Source organism: Lithobates pipiens, unplaced genomic scaffold, assembly GCF_037356315.1.
Source record: "Lithobates pipiens isolate NorthernLeopardFrog02 unplaced genomic scaffold, aLitPip1_a1.2 Scaffold_10, whole genome shotgun sequence".
Lineage (NCBI taxonomy): Eukaryota > Metazoa > Chordata > Amphibia > Anura > Ranidae > Lithobates > Lithobates pipiens.
The window spans coordinates 227,894,079-227,914,367 of NW_027507686.1; the positions used below are offsets into that span (position 1 = coordinate 227,894,079).

The following is a 20,289-nucleotide window of genomic DNA, read 5'->3' on the forward strand; positions in this document are numbered from 1 at the left end:
GCTCAGGAGGGTGAAACAGCAATTATTTTTTTTTGTGAACTTAAAGTGGTGTTCCACCCACACAAAAAAATGCTTAAAATTCTTAAAAAAAAAAAATATTTGGAATTTTTTTTTAACTCACCTCTAAATGCCTGTTGCTTGGGGGTCCCTTGTAGTCTGCCTCCTTCAGTTCCTAGGGTCGTGACGTCACTTCCCCTTGGCGCAGGAAGGGCTCAGCTCCACCCCCTCCCTCCTGTCAGTCATCTGGGACAAGTGACAGGTCCCAGATGACTGCGCGGCCAATCACAGTGTGCGGCGCCGCTCACGCATGAGCAGTGGGTGCCCGGCTGTGGCCACAGTTGCAATGCTGGGGCCGACGAGAGGAGGGGGGCACAAGCGGGGCTTTGTTCCCCCGCATCACAGGACCCTGGGACAGGCAAGTGTTCGATTATTAAAAGTCAGCAGCTGCAGTATTTGTAGCTGCTGAATTTTATTTAATTTTTTTAGGGGAAACTCCTCTTTAATGTGTAACTAAAGGCAAAACTTTTTTTTTTAGCTTTGGATATAGTGGAGATGGATAAGAACACCTGCCAGTTTCAGCTTCTCTATTTGTTCTGTTTATTATTATCATTGAAAGTAAATCCCAGATTTTGGGTTGACATCAGAACAGGAAAAGAAGAGAAAGTTCTGGTGACCCTAGTGGCACACTGGGATTCCCTAACTTTGGAGGGATTTCCTCTCACTTCCTGTTTTGGCTTTGGGACAGTAAATGAAGGGAAATTTCCCCAATAGGATGCAAATGGCAAGAGAGAAAACTTACTCCATCCAAAATTAGAAATTTAGTCACACGTTAACTTGTGACAATAAAAAAAAGGCAATTTGTTAAAGCAGGACTTCAACCAAAAGGGAAAGTTCTGCTTTAAGCCCCCCCCCCTCCTTTTTCAGTAATGGCACTTTTATTTAGGGGGGAGGGGAGCAGGTACCTGATTTTGACAGGCGCCTGCTCCCACTTCCACGTGGATCGATCCGAGTAGAAGTTCTCCTTCCCCCTCCCTCCCCGCAAACTTCTGGGACATGTCACAGGTACCAGAAGGCTGCAGGACCATTCACAATGTGCAGCATAGCTTGCACATGTGCAGTGGGCACCCGGTTTTGAAGCTGTAAGCTCTCACAGCCAGGTGCCCACAATTGACATGCCATCGCCGGGGAAAGAAGATTGATGGGAGGATAGCTGAGAACGCTAAATGATTTACATTCAAACTCCTACTGCAAAATGTGGAATGGCCAAATCATGCTGGCTCTTGGCCAAATCACAGAGCAGCTGGAGCGATGCAGTACTCCTACCGCTCTACATTGCCAGATGGATAGGGGGCAGTGTGGTGCACGATTAAGCACTCCGCACTGTCCCCCTTTTTTTGTTTTGTGCATTCTTTATTTGAAGTGTACAAAACATACACTTCATTTACTTCAATGTCGAGCGGAGCAATGTGCTGCGTTACCTGCCATTGCAGTACCAATTGGGCCACTGCTCTGCTATAAAATGCAGCATGTGGATCGATCTGAGCAGTCTTCTGGGACACGTCACAGGTCCCAGAAAAATGCGGGACCATTCACAATGCGCAGAGCAGCTTCTGCATGTGCAGTGTGGACAATTGCTGTGCTGTGCACAAGTGACTTGCTAGGGCCGGAGACAGAAGATCGATGGGAAGAACAGCTGGGGTGAGCACATCACTGGATCCTGGAATAGGTGAGTGTCTGTTTATTAAGCCTCATGCACACGAGACGCAGTTAAACGCGCGTTCAGATGCAGTTGGACAGTTTTTTCAACTGCACCTGAACTCATTCAATGTTATCCTATGTGTCCATGCACACAGTCTCGTTTTTTTCCGTTTATATGCAGTTGCGTTTAATCTCGTTTTTCCAGAAGCAAAAAAATGCGTTCAGAAACAAAAATTTCTGCGTTTCAGACGCAAAACGCGGCAAAACGCGGTAAAACGCGGCAAAACGCCGCTACCGCGTTTAGCCGCGTTTGCGTTTATATGCGTTTTTAAAGGTGACCTTTTTTTTTACATTAAAAATCTCAAAAATGATTGCAAATGATGAAAAACCATTAGAAAAATATTTTAAACAATTGCAATTGCAAGTGGACAATCCACAACTTGTGGCAAGTGACGTGGCAAGTGGACAATCCACAACTTGTGGCAAGTGACATGGCAGGTGGCAAGTGATGTGGCAAGTGGACAATCCACAACTTGTGGCAAGTGACGTGGCAGGTGAAGTGGCAAGTGACGTGGAAAGTGGACAATAGACAACTTGTGGCAGGTGACGTGGCAAGTGACCTGGCAGGTGACGCGGCAAGTGACTTGGCAGGTGACGTGGCAAGTGGAAAATCAACAACTTGTGGCAGGTGACTGGCATGTGACGTGGCAAGTGGACAATAGACAACTTGTGGCAGGTGACTTGGCAAGTGACCTGGCAGGTGACGCGGCAAGTGACTTGGCAGGTGACGTGGCAAGTGGAAAATCAACAACTTGTGGCAGGTGACTGGCATGTGACGTGGCAAGTGGAAAATCCATAACTTGTGGCAGGTGATGTGGCAAGTGACGTGGCAAGTGGACAATCCACTTGTGGCAGGGGACGTGGCAAGTGACGTGGCAAGTGGACAATCCACTTGTGGAAGGTGATGTGGCAAGTGACGTGGCGAGTGGACAATCCACAACTTGTGTCAGGTGACGTGGCAAGTGGACAATCCACAACTTGTGGCAGGTGATGGGGCAAGTGATGTGGCAAGTGGACAATCCACTTGTGGCAGGGGATGTGGCAAGTGACGTGGCGAGTGGACAATCCACAACTTGTGTCAGGTGACGTGGCAAGTGGACAATCCACAACTTGTGGCAGGTGATGTGGCAAGTGATGTGGCAAGTGGACAATCCACTTGTGGCAGGTGACGTGGCAGGGGACGTGGCAAGGGACGTGGCAAGTGGACAATCCACAACTTGTGGCAGGTGATGTGGCTGGTGACGTGGCAAGTGGACAATCCACAGCTTGTGGCAAGTGACGTGGCAAGTGGACAATCCACAACTTGTGGCAGGTGACGTGGCAGGTGACGTGGCAAGTGAACAATCCACAACTTGTGGCAGGTGACGTGGCAAGTGACGTGGCAGGTGATGTGGCAAGTGACGCGGCAAGTAGACAATCCACAACTTGTGGCAGGTGACGTGGCAGGTGACGTGGCAAGTGAAAAATCCACAACTTGTGGCAGGTGACGTGGCAAGTGACGTGGCAGGTGATGTGGCAAGTGACGCGGCAAGTAGACAATCCACAACTTGTGGCAGGTGATGTGGCTGGTGACGTGGCAAGTGGACAATCCACAGCTTGTGGCAGGTGGCATGGCAGATGACGTGGAAAGTGGACAATCCACATCTCGTGGCAAGTGACGTGGCAGGTGATGTGGCAAGTGACGTGGCAAGTGGACAATCCACAATTTGTGGCAGGTGACGTGGCAGGTGATGTGGCAAGTGGACAATCCACAACTTGTGGCAGGTGATGTGGCAAGTGATGTGGCAGGTGATGTGACAAGTGGACAATCCACATCTTGTGGCAAGTGACGTGGCAGCTGACGTGGCAAGTGACGTGGCAGGTGACGTGGCAAGTGACATGGCAAGTGGACAATCCACATCTCGTGGCAAGTGACGTGGCAGGTGATGTGGCAAGTGACGTGGCAAGTGGACAATCCACAACTTGTGGCAGGTGACGTGGCAGGTGATGTGGCAAGTGACGTGGCAGCTGACGTGGCAAGTGGACAATCCAAAACTTGTGGCAGGTGACGTGGCAAGTGACGTGGCAGGTGACGTGGCAAGTGATGTGGCAAGTGGACAATCCACAGCATGTGGCAAGTGACGTGGCAAGTGGACAATCCACAACTTGTGGCAGGTGACGTGGCAGGTGACGTGGCAAGTGAACAATCCACAACTTGTGGCAGGTGATGTGGCAAGTGACGTGGCAGGTGATGTGGCAAGTCACGTGGCAAGTGGACAATCCACAACTTGTGGCAGGTGATGTGGCTGGTGACGTGTCAAGTGGACAATCCACAGCTTGTGGCAGGTGGCATGGCAGATGACGTGGAAAGTGGACAATCCACATCTCGTGGCAAGTGACGTGGCAGCTGACGTGGCAAGTGATGTGGCAAGTGGACAATCCAAAACTTGTGGCAGGTGACGTGGCAAGTGATGTGGCAGGTGACGTGGCAAGTGACGTGGCAAGTGGACAATCCACAGCTTGTGGCAGGTGGCATGGCAGATGACGTGGAAAGTGGACAATCCACATCTCGTGGCAAGTGACGTGGCAGGTGATGTGGCAAGTGACGTGGCAAGTGGACAATCCACAATTTGTGGCAGGTGACGTGGCAGGTGATGTGGCAAGTGGACAATCCCCAACTTGTGGCAGGTGCCGTGGCAAGTGACACGGCAAATGCAAGTGTACAACTGCTCTCTATGCTGCTGCTGCTCACTCTGATCAAAATAGCAGAAATAGTTAAAAAAAATGCTTTGAGAGCTTGGGGAGGGTCTACATGATGTTATCTTTATAAACGCGTCTAAACGCAAACGCGCCTAAACGCGTCTAAACGCGTCTAAACGCGACATGCAAACGCGGCAAAACGCGCGTTTCTAAACGCGCGTTTCAGCTTTTTTTTAACAGAGGTTTCATCTGCGTCTCGTGTGCATGAGGCCTTAAAAGTCAGCAGCTACAGTTTTTGTAGCTGCTGACATTTAATAAACACAAATAAGCCTGGAGCTCCTCTTTGAAGTGGGCCTTGCATCTTCAACCCCCTTGTATAAAAAGCAGCATTACATGTAAACAAATATCAAACTTTAGGAGAAAAGGCAAAAATAGACTTACATTATCCCCTCGCTTGCTGCAGGGTAAAGGTAATATGACTGGACCTTCTGGCAAGATTCAGGGAAAGCTGAGGGTTACAAATCTCACAAGTAGACACCCCCTGCATAGTGCAGGTGGAAGTCATGGTGTAAGGTTTATTTTTGCTTTTTCTGTTAAAGTCTTTTTTCACATTGTGTTCATGAAAACTATAACTGGATTTATTAACTAGGACTGTGGAAATTAAAGATTAATTCCTCGATGAATTTTTTTGATCGATCAAAATTCTTTTGATCGATACTCACCTCTCCGTCGGCTTCAGGGAGTTCCATTGGAGATCTGGTGACATCATGGACATCGACGTCACCGGTGACGTTGACGTTCTGATTGAACGTAACGTGTACGGGGGAGGAGCTACGCATGACGTCACCCGCTGCTGCCCTACGGAACCAACACGATTGTCGGCTTTACAGTCTGTGTTTTTATCATTTTTATGTGAGTAGTTTGTGTTTGAACACAAAAATGAAATCTTATACTTAAGCGGTGAGCACTTAGATCTTTTCTTTCTACCCATGACCTGGCGTCCTTGTTGAGATCTAAAGAGACGTGAGAGAAGTTTATGGTCCGTGTTAACCCTTTTGATACCCGCTTGGATGACCACCTGTTTGCACAGAGGTCCATGCCATAAGGTGAGAGTGATTAGTTAGACTGGAGGTGGAGGGATTGTCACGCTACTGTGGAAAAAATAAAAATGACTTACGTCAGTGCTACAGTTTGAATTTAAAACGTATTTGTGTGAACTGTGAAGTTAAGTCATGGATTGTGGAAACTAACTAGTGTCGGGTGATTGTATATAGTGTATACCACATTTACCACTGACTAATGCAGAGTTGCAATGCAAGGAGATCAGCTAAAAGTAGTTGGATTTGTATGTGCGTTATAATTCATTGAAATGAGTCGATGAAAAAAAAAAAAATCGATTAATCGAACGCGAAAATTTTAATCAGTAATAGCGCTAATATTAACATTTCTAGGTATAAACACTATAGATAGTTGACCCAACATATGGGCCATATATGGGCCTCCTGAAGGAATTTTTTTTCCCCCTACTGGATTAAATGGAACTATTCTTTATAGGGCTTTTTTTTCACCTTCCTCTGGATCAACTTGGATTTAGGATATATGTATTATATGTATTAGTATATGAATCCATTTATTTATTTATTTTGTATTGGTTGAACTAGCTAGACTTGTCTCTTTTTACATTCAGTGAAACTGTAAAAATCCCAATTAAATCCATTTTAATTCCATCTTATAATATTACAAAATCGAAAAAGATCAAAGAGGGTAGGTAAATAGTTATGCAAAGAACTGTATAAGATACATTCTGCAGTATGTGTTTGACGGTAGGTAACAAATGCAGAAAGTAAAACATGCTCCAGATAAAGTGGGATTCTGCCCGCAACGTTAAATAAAATGATTGCACATAATGATGTAGACAGATGGCCGACTGCAAAAGCAATATATCACATTTATAGCTGAGAACTCACGTGCGTTAATAATATTCCACTGATTTATTGTATAACAGGAATCTATAGGAACATGTACCCAATTCCCTCAACTATTTATGGCTTTTATTAAACATCAATTCAACAATCTACATGCGATGATCTTCCATATCAAATCTCTTCATATTTCCTGCCAAGTCAAGAATTAGTCCATGAGCCTTGAAATGTAAATTGTATTATAGCGCAACACGCTAATCCACAGCACAAATCACAAACACAAATTGGTGATTTCGTAGTCCCTGGCAGGCTGAGTGCGTTGGACCAATCAATAAGTTACCGTATAAGTATGTATAATCTGTAGAAGAAATGTTATGTATTTTTATACACAGAATTCAGTCATGTTTATTAGCTCTGGCTGTTGCTATTGTTGCAGATTGAGCTGTTTTAAAAAAATAAAAATAATAACTGGAAGGTTTAGGCCTGTAGGCAAACCAGAAGGCAGTCTCAGTGTCCTGCTTCTATATCAGGGGTCTTGAATTAAAATTCATGGGGGTCCAATTTGTAAAATTTTCTTCTGGCAGAGGTGTGAATCGCATGTTTGCACTATAACACATTGCAGCCCCCTTTTACATCACAGTCCTCCCTGTACACACTCTAAAATAAAAAAAACTTGATTTTCCTTAACCATCCCTTGTAAAAAAAATATTATAAAACAACTTACTATATCCGCTAGAAAAACGTTTATTAGTATCAAAACGTGGAAGAAAAACTGACATTAAAAAATCGGTACCATTCATACAATGATGTTCACACAAATAAAAGGCCATGTCCACCTCATATATACAGTATCACATTGCCCCCTTTACACATCACAGTGCCCCCTTTACACAACACAGTGCCCCCTTTACACACAACAGTGTCCTCTTTACACAACAGTGTCCTCTTTACACAACACAGTTCCCCCTTTACACATCACAGTGTCCCCTTTACACATCACAGTGTCCCCTTTACACATCACAGTGCCCACTTTACACATCACAGTGCCCCCTTTACACAACAGTGTCCTCTTTACACAACACAGTTCCCCCTTTACACATCACAGTGCCCCCTTTACACATCACAGTGCCCCCTTTACACATCACAGTGTCCCCTTTACACATCACAGTGTCCCCTTTACACATCACAGTGTCCACTTTACACATCACAGTGCCCACTTTACACATCACAGTGCCCCCTTTACACAACAGTGTCCTCTTTACACAACACAGTTCCCCCTTTACACATCACAGTGTCCCCTTTACACATCACAGTGCCCCCTTTACACATCACAGTGCCCCCTTTACACATCACAGTGCCCCCTTTACACATCACAGTGCCCCCTTTACACATCACAGTGCCCCATTTACTCATCACAGTGCCCCCTTTACACATCACAGTGCCCCCTTTACACAACACAGTGCCCCCTTTACACATCACAGAGTCCCCTTTACACATCACAGAGTCCCCTTTACACATCACAGTGCCCCCTTTACACATCACAGTGCCCCCTTTACACATCACAGTGCCCCCTTTACACATCACAGTGCCCCCTTTACACAACACAGTGCCCCCTTTACACATCACAGTGTCCTCTTTGCACATCACAGTGTCCTCTTTGCACATCACAGTGCCCCCTTTGCACATCACAGTGCCCCCTTTACACATCACAGTGCCCCCTTTACACATCACAGTGCCCCATTTACTCATCACAGTGCCCCCTTTACACATCACAGTGCCCCATTTACTCATCACAGTGCCCCCTTTACACATCACAGTGCTTCCTTTACACATCACAGTGCCCCCTTTACACAACACAGTGCCCCCTTTACACAACACAGTGCCCCCTTTACACATCACAGTGCCCCCTTTACACATCACAGTGCCCCCTTTACACATCACAGTGCCCCCTTTACACAACACAGTGTCTCCTTTACACATCACAGTGTCCCCTTTACACATCACAGTGCCCACTTTACACATCACAGTGCACCCTTTACACATCACAGTGCCCCCTTTACACATCACAGTGTCCTCTTTGCACAACACAGTGCCCCCTTTACACATCACAGTGTCCCCTTTATACATCACATTGCCCTCTTTACACAGCACCGTGCCCCCTTTACATGACCCTACCAGGGCACAGGCCCAGCAGCTGGGTGTTTTCTGGCTCTCTAGTCTCCCAGCCGGGCCTCCGCTATCATCCTCACAGTGAGCAGGGCGAGAGGTGCTGCATATTGGGACAGCGGGTGGGATGCAGGTGATGCACTGAGAACTGAGCCACCGAACATCACCGATGGCTCGGTTCTCTCAGCTCCCCAATTGGAGAGCCGCTGGCTGTCAATCAGCAGCTCTCCTGCTCTGCTCCTCCACACTCCACTGGAGCTCTGAGCTGTGGAGGGGCGGGGAGCGGCCGTCTCAGTGGATCGCTGGGAGGCTGAGACTGCCAACAGTCCAGGCACCTGCCGGATACAGATTTCCCAAGTCGGGATGACGCGGCTGATTCCTGTGACGTCAGTGGAGAGCGGACTTCAGACCGCTCTCTGCTGAAAACGGGTCACGGGAGTACAAAAGTAATTGCTCTGTAATTGTGATCTATAGGAGAAGCCCAGCCAAACGAGCCTGTATTGTCAGTTCCACCTTGTGGCCAATATGTGGCCAATATGTGGTATCGTCTTTTTTTTTATAAATACCTCAGTAAGAAAAATACAGAGAAAAAAAAATACAGAACAATTATAAACACATTTTGGCGACTAGAAGGAGCTGACAATACAGGCATTAAACTTATATAAAAAAAAAATACAGGACATTTTAAATGCTTCTGACTTTTGTTCGGTGAATGATTTATAAAAAAAAAGCTATCTGGAGCCTTTATGTTTACAGAATAAAGTGACCATTGGATCACCCTAACCTGACAGTAACTGTTCATGTACACAAGCATAGTGCACACAAAGGAGGCTTTTAATACACAATGAAAAAAATATGAACATTTGACTTTCACTTGAATATGTAAGAAGCAGTAACAGAACTGCCATCACCATGTTACCAACATTACATCCCAAGCTAACAAACGATGTGTTGAGGCATTCTGGCACATTTTAAATTCCACCCTAAAGTGGAACCTCCGCTGATCGGATCCCTCCCCCCCTCCGGTGCCACAATTGACACCTTTCAGGGGGGAGGGGGGTGGAGATACCTGTCAAAGACAGGTATTTTCACCCACTTCCGGGCATAGACTCCCGTGGGAGTCTACGCCATTTCCTGCCCTGCCGCGCTGTCTGCTGGGACACACACGGGTCCCAGTGACAGCGCGGAGATTTTTTATTGCGCGGCGCGGCTCGCGCATGCGCAGTAGGGAACCGGGAAGTGAAGCCGATTCGCTTCACTTCCTGATTCCCTCACCTAGAATGGTGGCGACAGCAGCCGAGAGCCGAGCGATCGATTGGCCTCGGCTGCCGGCATCGCTGGAACCCGGGACAGGTGAGTGTCCATTTATTAAAAGTCAGCAGCTGTAGTATTTATAGCTGCTGGCTTTTAATATTATTTTTTTTGGTGGAATCCCTCTTTAAATTGAAGCTGATCCTTTTTTTTTTAGCAGCGCAACGCACCAAAACACCAAAATGAATGACACACAACATACGAACGTTGTGTATGGTGCAACACAAAGGTGTAAAGCTGGCCTAAATAAAATTCATTTTGCAAACATAAGGTTGTCAGGCTGGTTTTTGTTATTCTGAAGAAATCCCTGTTTTGTTTCTCAGTACTCCTGTGCCAAGTGAATCTAATGGGAGTGGTTTTATTATGATCAACCAGCTGCTGCACCTGTAGGGCTCTGAGGAAAGTGACTTGGTCTGCATCCCTTTAGCCGTGATTTCTTATTGGGGGTATCTCACCCAAAAATAAAAAATAAAGTATGCAGGGGATGCCAAAAAATCTGACTTGTATCTTAGTGCAGACTTCTAGGAAAATCAGTGAGCCAATCACACAAGCAGGAAATTATGATTCTGTGTACACAACACCTCCAGGTAGCCATATTGCATTTTACAGAAAATTACTGAGCTGCAGATTGAAAAGGAAAGGTCATTTTTAATAACGTTTAATTACAATATTACTTGTGTCACAGTTGTATATGCTATAGTATTTTTTTATTTTATTTGCCAATTTTCTCCCCCATAAAAGTGGAGTTTCCTCCCTTGGGTGGCTGACATCACACAATAAATTACCCACTGGTTTGCTCTTTCCATTAGCCACCACAGTCTATTGGATATAGATCCTAAAGCCAGCCCTTCCCTTAACATGACCAGTATGTGGGTGGCACTCCTTTAGGAGAGCTCAGTATACTCCTTTATCCATTAGTCCCTACTGCATTAGGGTGTGCACCTCCGAGCACAAACACACATGAGTGTATATCAGCAGAGCAGTGGACGCTGTTAGTAGAGCAGAGTTTGGTGTCAGTATGGCAGTGGACTGTGTCAGTCATTTTTATTTGTATTATATTTTTTGCAATTTTACTTTTACTGAAATATCAAGGGTCTAAACAGAGAAAAAGTGATTGAGGACAGAGCTTTCTCAGTCCCTTTCTCTGCAGCCTCAGCTGCACTGGACAGTGAACAAATGAGATGTGCTCTGTGCTGAGTGGCTCCTGTTCATTCACAAACGGAAGCATAGCAAACATAGTTTAATATGCATCAGTTAAGCATGGACACAAGAGTGATCGGTACAGATCACTCATTGTGTTCATTTATTCATCTATCCTGAAACATCCCCCGCAGCAGCGGGTGGGAGAGGAAAGGAGGGAAGCTGGTAGTACTACAGGGAGGAGATGGGGGGCACCAGGAAGCAGGGGGATTACGGTGTGCCCAGGCACATCCCGCACACTCTGTGTGCACGCCTATGCATTCATCATTGATTACTGCGCAGGACTGTGATCACATTACTTGGCAAAGAACTGAGCAAGATACATTACAAGCACAGTGATTGGGGGGGGGGGGGGCACTCACCGGATTGAGGACAGGAATGGTGCCTGTGCTTTATATATCAGCCAGCCAGGTGTTGCAATTCTACCTTACCTAGCAATATGACAGCTAGGCTCTAGTTCCGGCCATGAAATGGTATTTATTTTTCATATAAGCTCTATAAATCAGCTGTGCAGTTTGAAAATCCACTCGACGACACTAATCAGAACTTCTCAGCAGGACCCTGGACAGCTCCCTTAGTGACTCAGTAAAAGATATGCCAAGTGCCTTGTGAAGCATTCTCTAAGCTGCAGTCACCCAAGTATGTAAATTGTCTGAAATAACCATTTCTTAGATAAACATTCATTTCATCTCAGGATAACACTGATATATCACAAAGTATTTCTAAGATAGCAGAGTGATGCCATTGTTTTAAAGGTAATATCGGCAATTTTTCACCATTTCACGATTAAAGGGGTTGTAAACCCTCATGTGTTTTTTCACCTTAATGCATCCTATACATTAAAGCGGGAGTCCGCCGTTTTTTTTTTTTTTTAAAGCCAGCAGCTACAAATACAGCAGCTGCTGACTTTTAAAATAAGGACACTTACCCGCCCAGCGCGCCCGCGATGTCGGCACCCGAAGCCGATCTCTCGATCGTCACTCGGGTGCTGCCGCCGCCATCTTGGGTATGGGAATCAGGAAGTGGAGCCTTTCAGCTTCATTTCCCGGTTCCCTACTGCGCATGCGCGAATCGCGCTGCGCTATAAGGATGGACCCGCTGCCTCTGGGATCCGTGTGTTTCCCAGCAGGCAGCGGGGGACTTTCGGAAAGGGGCGTAGATCTACGCCCATTTCCGCAGAGAGCTATCCCGGAAGAGAGTGCAGTTACCTGGATTATCCAGGTAACTGCACCCCCCTCCCCCTTGAAAGGTGCCGATCGTGGCGCCGGAGGGGGGGAGGATTCCAATAAGCGGAAGGTCCACTTTAGGGTGGACCTCCGCTTTAAGGTGAAAAAAAAAACTTCCGACACTGACCGGCCCCCCAGCCTCCCGTTTTACTCACCTAAGCCCATTCGTTCCCTCGGCAGAGAAGCGCTCACCCTCTCTGCCCAGAGTTCTCGGGTCTTGATTGGATAGATTAACAGCAGCGCAGCCATTGGCTCCCGGTGCTGTCAATCAAATCCAATGACGTGGGCTCCGGGGGTGGAGCCAAGTCTGGCATTCTGTGTCTATGCGCTCAAATGCTGTACTCGGAAGCGCGCCCGCAAGGTAACCCCCAGGGAGCACGCTTCTCCCAGGGGGTTTACCGATGTGAAGAGGAGCCACGAGTGCCACGCCGGGGGACCCCAGAAGATGAGGTTTGGGGGCCACACTGTGCAAAACGAACTGCGCAGTGGAGGTAAGTATGATATGTTTGTTATGTAAAAAAATGTTGCGCAAAAGGCAAAGCGCTAAGCAAAGGGTTGAAACACATTCATGTTGGCTGTTTTACCTGCAAAAATAATTTGTAATTTTTGCCAGCTATTTCTGTGGTACACATACCTCTGCTAGCCAGTAAGATTGCTATGTTACTTTCGGTTTAGTCTTTACTGCTTCCTGGTTTCTCTTTACTGCCTCAATTCTTGCTCATTAGTCAATGACTGTCCAATCAGTAGGCTGAAAGTGGAGATGTCACATAGGAAGATGATTTGTTAAACCAGGTAAATTGCTTAACCACTTGCCAGCCAGGCTTTTTCTGAGACTTTTTGTTTACAAGTTTACTAGAAAATTACTTATAACCCCTAAACATAAATTTTTTGTTTTTGGCAGAGACCCTAGGGAATAAAATGGCAATCACTGCCATTTTCTATGTCACATGGTATTTGCACAGCGGATTTGTAAACACAATATTTTTTTTTTTAAATGCAGTTTAATGAATAAAAAAAAAAAAAAATCAAAACACAATTGTTGCCCCATTTTTTTTTTTGGTATAATGTGAAAAAAGATGTTATGCCCAGTAAATAGATACCTAACACTCTTTAAAACTGTGCACGCTTGTGGAATGGAAAAAAACGACAGTAAAAATCTTAAAAATCTCCATAGGCGACACTTTGAACTCTGTTACCTGTTTGACGTTACAGAGGAGGCCCAGTTCTAGAATTATTGCTCTCACGCTGACGTTCGCAGCAATATCTCACATGTGTGGTTCAAATACTGTGTACATTTGAATGCGCGGCTTAGCCCTTGTACACACGGTCGGAAATTCCAACCACAAAATCCGTCTGATTTTTTCCAACAGGTTTTTTCCGAAACTGGTGTTGCATACACGCGGTAGGACAAAGTTGCCGGAAAATCCAATCGTTCGGAACGTGATAACGTCCGTTCGTTCCGACGGGACTACGTTCAGCCTAGTAGCCAATAGCTTTGCTCTCGTACTTTGATCTGAGCATGCGTGGCATTTTGTCCGATTGGAATTCTCTACAAACTATCGGAAAAAGTCCGATCGGATTTTGTTGTCGGACAATTTGAGATCCTGCTTTCAATTTTTTTTTCCGTCGGAAAAAGTCCGATAGAGCCCACACACGATCGGATTTTCCAACAATATAATCCGATCGGACCGTTTCCGTCAGAATTTCCGACTGTGTGTACAAGGGCTAACGTATGCATTCGCTTCTGAATGCGAGCACAGAGGGATGGGGCGCTTTAAAAAAAAAAATTTTTTTTTTTTTTTAATTTATTTTTTATTTTTACACTGTCTGTTTTAATATATATATTTTTTTATTACTTTTATTCCTATTACCCCAATCTCCAAATCTCATATTTACTTTTAAAAGAAAAAGATCAGCACAGCAGTGGGAGGTGGGGAACGTCCCTTCCCACTGAATCATAAACCATTCCAGTGGCTCATGACCCGCTCAGACCGATCTCATGAGAAAGCTGGCTGCCTGCAGAAAAAAACAGTATGGAGGTTATGGCTGATATCTTCAGCCATAATCCCGGTAAACCACGATTTATATATATGTATTGTGGTCAGCAAGTGGTTAAAATGGTTCTAAAGTCGAAACATTTTTTACCTTAACCTCTTGTGGACCCCTCGTACCCGTATGCTTCTTCCTGTCTCCGGAGGGATGGGGGGGCACATGCGCCCCCCCCGCCCGGCACCCCCTGTGATTGTACACAGGGGGAGTCAGTCAACAAATCCCAGCCAATGATTCATAGCTAGGACCTGCTGATCACATGTGTGCACTTACAGCCCAGAGCCCTAAAGGGTCTGGTATGGATTTTGAGGGGGACCCCTACGCCATTTGTAAAAAAAAAAAAAACTGCCGCTGGGTTCCCCTTAATATCAATACCAGACCTGAAGGGCCTGGTATGGAATTTGGGGGGGACCCCCACGCAATGTTTTTTTTACATTTTGGTTCAGGGTTCCCCTTAATATTCATACCAGACCCAAAGGGCCTAGTAATGGACTGGGGGGAATCCCATGCCGCTTTTTTCAATGACTTTTATCTGTATTGCCGAGACCCGACAATTCATTAGCCGCGAGTAGTTTTAAATTATTTTTTTCTCTTTAGAACTGTCATTTTGTGCAGGGACTGTTCTAAACATGGGACAAATGTGCCACTTTACAGGCATACTATAGACACCCCCCAGGTACAAAATTAAAAGGAATATTTCACTTTTATTGTTTCACTTTAAGCATTATTAAAATCACTGCTCCCGAAAAAAACTTCAGTTTTTAGAACTTTTTTTTGCATTGATACATGTCCCCTGGGGCAGGACCCGGGTCCCCAATCACTTTTTATGACAATACCATGCATATAAGCCTTTAAAGAGGAAGTAAACTCTCCCACTCTAATGCTTCTTTTCATTTAGTCCATTATAATAATTATCAAAGTATAGCCACTGTAATCCAGCCCAAATTGCATATTACTTACTGTTTAAAGAAACTTTAAAAAACTTGTTTCCAGGGGTTAGGCAGCGCCATCTTAAGTATTGTTTTCTGAGTCCACAGTAGAGTGTATTTCTGCCCTTACATTGAGCACTTCCTGTACTGTTAACCAAGCCTCCTTCTCAATCAAACGTTTCTAGGGCAACCCTGCTTCCTTGTTCATAGCTGACTTGTTTTATTTCATAGTATTTACTTGTGCTGATTACCTAATGTTTGCTGGTATGAGTCCTATCAGCTTCAGCTGATAAGATTGCAGTACTGCTGTCCCATGCCCTGCTTTATACTGTAAGTGAGGTCACATGGTGTGTAGAAGGAAGCTCTGAGTGATTAGCAGCCTCCTGGGAGTTCAGTGCTGTGCCGTAGGAAGTCCTGATAACAGATAGATAAGACATAGAGAGTGTGCCATAAATCAGGGGAGATCTGGGCATGCTCAGTGATGTTTTTCTAAAGAACAAAAAGGATTACAACAATACTAAGCAAGTAAGGAGATATCTACAAGCAGTGTTCATTGGGGTTTTTTATGCTGATTTACATGGGACAAAGTTGTGGGGGAGGGTTTACAACCACTTTAAGATTAGAACTTTTGATTTCTCCCATAGACTTTTAAAGGGTGTTCCGCGGCTTTCGAATTTGCCGCGAACATCCCAAAATTGTTCGTTATTCGGCGAATACCAGATGTTCGATTCGAACTTACGTTTGACTCGAACATCGGGCTCATCCTTATCTTCTGTGGGAAGAACTTCACAGCTGCCCCAATGCAAACAGTTTTAGAAAAAAAAAAAAAATTATATATGATCAATATGATTACTAAACAATATAGGATAAATTAATACAGTGTCCCTTTACCTAAATGTGACATGATGGGTGTACTCTAAATCACAACTAAGAGGGAGTTCTACTTCTCACATTATCACCTCTCACAATGTCTGTAACTGACTAGATGGGGATCATAGGGATCATAGCTTGGATATTTATGACAATAATGTCCAATTTCTTCCTTTGTGGTGCATCTAGAAAGATAGCAAATAACCTTTCTTCTATCAGAAGACAGGAGCAGCATCAGCATCAGACAGCATGAATGTCAGAGGGAAAGGTTCCAGCCATCCATCAGCTAGCACACTACAACTGTTCTCTCTTGCATGCTTTAGCAGACACAAAGGTCCTGTACTGTAAATCTGTGTTCAGATGTCATGTCTACAGCTGGAGGGATTTGCTGTTTTTTTGTTTTTTTTTTATCATCTGCCTCTATTCACATCACTGATGGGTGTAGTGAGAGTATGAGCTGCAAGGAAAGGTATTAGCAGGCACACTAGGCCTCAGGTATTACATGAATGTATGAATGTAGATCTCAGGCCTAGAGCTGTAGATTTTCTAGTTTTCATTTTCTTGCAAGGAAATTTCCCCCAGAGCTTAGTGAATGTGGTGAAGTTGCACTTTGCAAGGAATTACGGCTGTACATACACACTGGGGTTGATTTACTAAAACTGGAGAGTGCAAAATCTGGAGCGGCTGTGCATGGGAGCCAATTGGCTTCTAATGTCCGCTTATTTAATTAGTCGTGAACTTACCATGAACTAACAGTTCTAATACATTTCCCCCACTAATTTAAAGAGGACTTAAACCCTGGTGGGTTTTACTTCCTCTTTATTTCCCTGCAAAGGTAAAGCATAATGGGCTACTATGCATCGCATAGTAGCCCATTATGTGTCACTTACCTGACACATAATGACACACACCATCAATGTCACCGTTGTCCCCACGAGCAGGGAGCTTTAATTTTCACCCCTCTCCCTTCCGGGGGCGCAAACTCCGGCTCTGTGACTGCGCACGGGAGCCACCAGTCACGGCGTGACCACTATTAGAAACGGCACGATGTGCCCTTTCTAAAGGGCGCATGCGCCAATGTCATCAGCGATCATCTTTTTAGTAAATATCTCCTAAACCGTGGCGGTTTAGTAGATATTTCAAGCACCTACAAGTAAGCCTTAATATAGACTTACCTGTAGGTAAAAGTGTTTTTTTTTTTTGTTTTTTTTTTACATAGAATATAAAACATGATAATGGATACAAAAGATCAAAAATATGCAAATTAAGGATACAGAATCCTATACCCAACGCGTTTCGGAGATGAGTGTTGTCTCCATCAGGGGTTTAACATGAAAAATAGTATATCTTGATTAATTACCGGTACATATACACAGAAGTATCCACATTCGTTTAAAAAGGGAAAACGCTGTCACATGAAGTCTTCCACCCGTCCTGCCCACGTTGTGGCTGCTCACCCAGAACCTCCATGGGTAAAGATATCTCCAGCCCAAAATATGATAATAGAAGAAAATCTATTTGTATACGGACTGAGCCCCAAATCAATGAAGAAGGGCGATTATGTTAGTAAATGTAGCAAAAACAACATGTACTGGGGCCCATAGGATGGAAAGCCCAGAATGTAAAGCCACATCATAAACCGGCAGACAGGCTAAGGAGATTGTAAAAATCAGGAGATGTTGTAGACGGGCAATTCATCAAGATATACAATTTTTCCTGTTAAATCCCTGATGAAGGAGACAACACTCCGAAATGCTTTGGGTATAGGATTCTGTCGCCTCAATTTGCATATTGTTGATCTCTTGTATCCATTATCATGTTTTATATTCTATGTAAAAAAAAAAACTATTTTCAACAATAAATTGATATATTTGTAATTTCTATTTTTTTTTTGGTAGTGCCTTTAAAATCCCACCCTAGGGGTTCTCTTTTTTCCATGTTCTTTATGGGATGTGGCACACACTTGAAATATTTTATATCAGAATCCTTTTTTCATTAAACCCATAACTACATTTTAGGCTGAGTTCACACTATTGCAAATTGAATGCAGGTTTTTTTCCCGCATCCAATTCACATGACAGGAGAGTGTGCCTGGCTCTCAATAGAGCCGTTCACACATCTCTGGGGCGGCCGTGGATCGCACAGCAGAAGAGTCCTCTGAATCTTTAACTTTGTTTCAGGTCCGAATTCAGACAAAAATTCTGACCTAAAAACGGTGAATGGGAACGCACCGGACCCCCTGCTGTGCCCCGTGGCCGCACATAGTGTGAACCCAGCCTCAGTCAGCTGAATAATTCTAATTAGGAGCCTTAAACTACAGCACTGATCATATAGATTTTCTTCTCATAAATAAACCTTAAGACACAAAATTAAAAACAAGAGCTAAGCGGGACTTTAAATGAAGTACGGGGTCTTTTATTGAAAAAAAATGATGAGACGGTTTTATCTCAGCTCTAGCAGTTCCCATTGCTGGAAGTTCTGCCCAATTTTTGGGCTATTCTGTAAGTCACTTTATCAATTAAGTGGCAACCTCCCCATGCTCCATCATTGCAAATACTAATTTACTATTACTTTGTATTTTCAGACCAATCACGAGCTTGCTCCTGACGAGCGGTAGTAAGCCGCGAAACGCGTAGAGCTAACAATTGCCGTGTATTTTGGTACCCCAATTTCAATTAGCATCAATTTTTGAAACATTGCATCAATTATGTTTTTCTTATTAATTTATTGCAACAACCAAGAAGTCATAGGTTCAAAGTTGTTGCCTACATTGCATTATTTGTTTAACTTATTATTATATTTGATTGTTATATGTTTATAATGGAGGTGCGCTTTTATAACCTATTCTGTATTGGTCAATAAGATTGTATAAAGCAAAATGCTAATGTTAATAATGTGTTTGTCTGCGCACCTCTCCAATATACATGTAATCATGTCTTACTATAAAAACAAATAATAAAATGTTTCCCTTTTTTTTTCAATAAAAGACCCCGTACTTCATTTAAAGTCCCGCTTAGCTCTTGTTTTTAATTTTGTGGCTCATATCCGATAGGGATGGAGGCTATGACCTCATTTAAAGTCCCAAAATTTCCCCCTCCCCTCTCCCCACCATGTAAACCTTAAGACAGCTACAGTTCTTTTTTAGGTCATGTTCACACCTCCATCCTGCTACTGTTAATTCCTAGTGCAGACATAAAATGTTGGCTGGAGTGCCGCTTTAACCACTTCCGGACCGCCGCACGCCGATACATGTCCTTACTTTGAAGTGTAATATTGTTGTTATGGCAGCAGCTAGCTCTTGTTCAGCCAACGGTCCGGTTTCCGATAATAGTGGTCTCTGCTGCAGATTCACTGCAAGATCCCTTTTATTGGCACCCCTCCCGCCATTCTCTGGTGCCCTCCGCTGCTAACCGGAGCCGCCAGCAGCTGTGGAAGAGATTGGATCTTCACCCTAGGGCAGCACAGTGGTGTAGTGGGTAGCACTTTCACCTAGCAGCAATAGGGTCACTGGTTCAAATCCCGACCACGACACCATCTGCCTGGAGTTTGCATGTTCTCCCTGTGCCTGCGTGGGTTTCCTCTGGGTACTCTGGTTTCCTCCCACACTCCAAAGACATGCTGGTAGGTTAATTAGACTGTGTCTAAACAAAATTGGCCTTAATATGTGTATGTGTATGTCAATGTTGTATGTGTTTATATGCGTGCATTTTTATGCGTGTCAGGACCTTACGGGGTAAAGGACCACGCAAAAAAGCCGCAGATGGACTCTGGTGGCAAGAAAGCGCCCTGAAGCGATTCAGTTCGCATAGGTAGCGCTATACAAGTCACTCACTCACCCTTGCTGGGCATGGAGACCAGTGAGGGGAAGATTGCCCCCACCCATTTCCATAACAATGCAGGACGGAAGCGACGTCATAACATCACTTCCGCCCATAGTTCTTAAAGGGCCATTTAAAAAATAAATAAAATTTAAATGACAAATATATATATATTTTTATTGCATTTAAGTGTAAATATGAGACCTGAGGTCTTTTTCATCCCAGATCTCATCTTTAAGAGGTCCTGTCATGCTATTACATTCCTTGTAATAGGAATAAAAGTGACACAATTTTTTTTCTTTAAAAACAGTGCAAAAATAAAAAATAAAAGGTAAAATAAATAAGAAAACATTTTTTTTTA

General features: G+C 44.3%; 1 protein-coding gene across 10 annotated transcripts in view; it reads right to left on the reverse strand.

The window, feature by feature from the left end:
- The window catches only part of SHANK2 (SH3 and multiple ankyrin repeat domains 2), a 1,084,923-nt gene that overhangs the window by 111,819 nt on the left and 952,815 nt on the right, over positions 1 to 20,289 (reverse strand). The gene's annotated exons all lie outside the window — the stretch shown is intronic.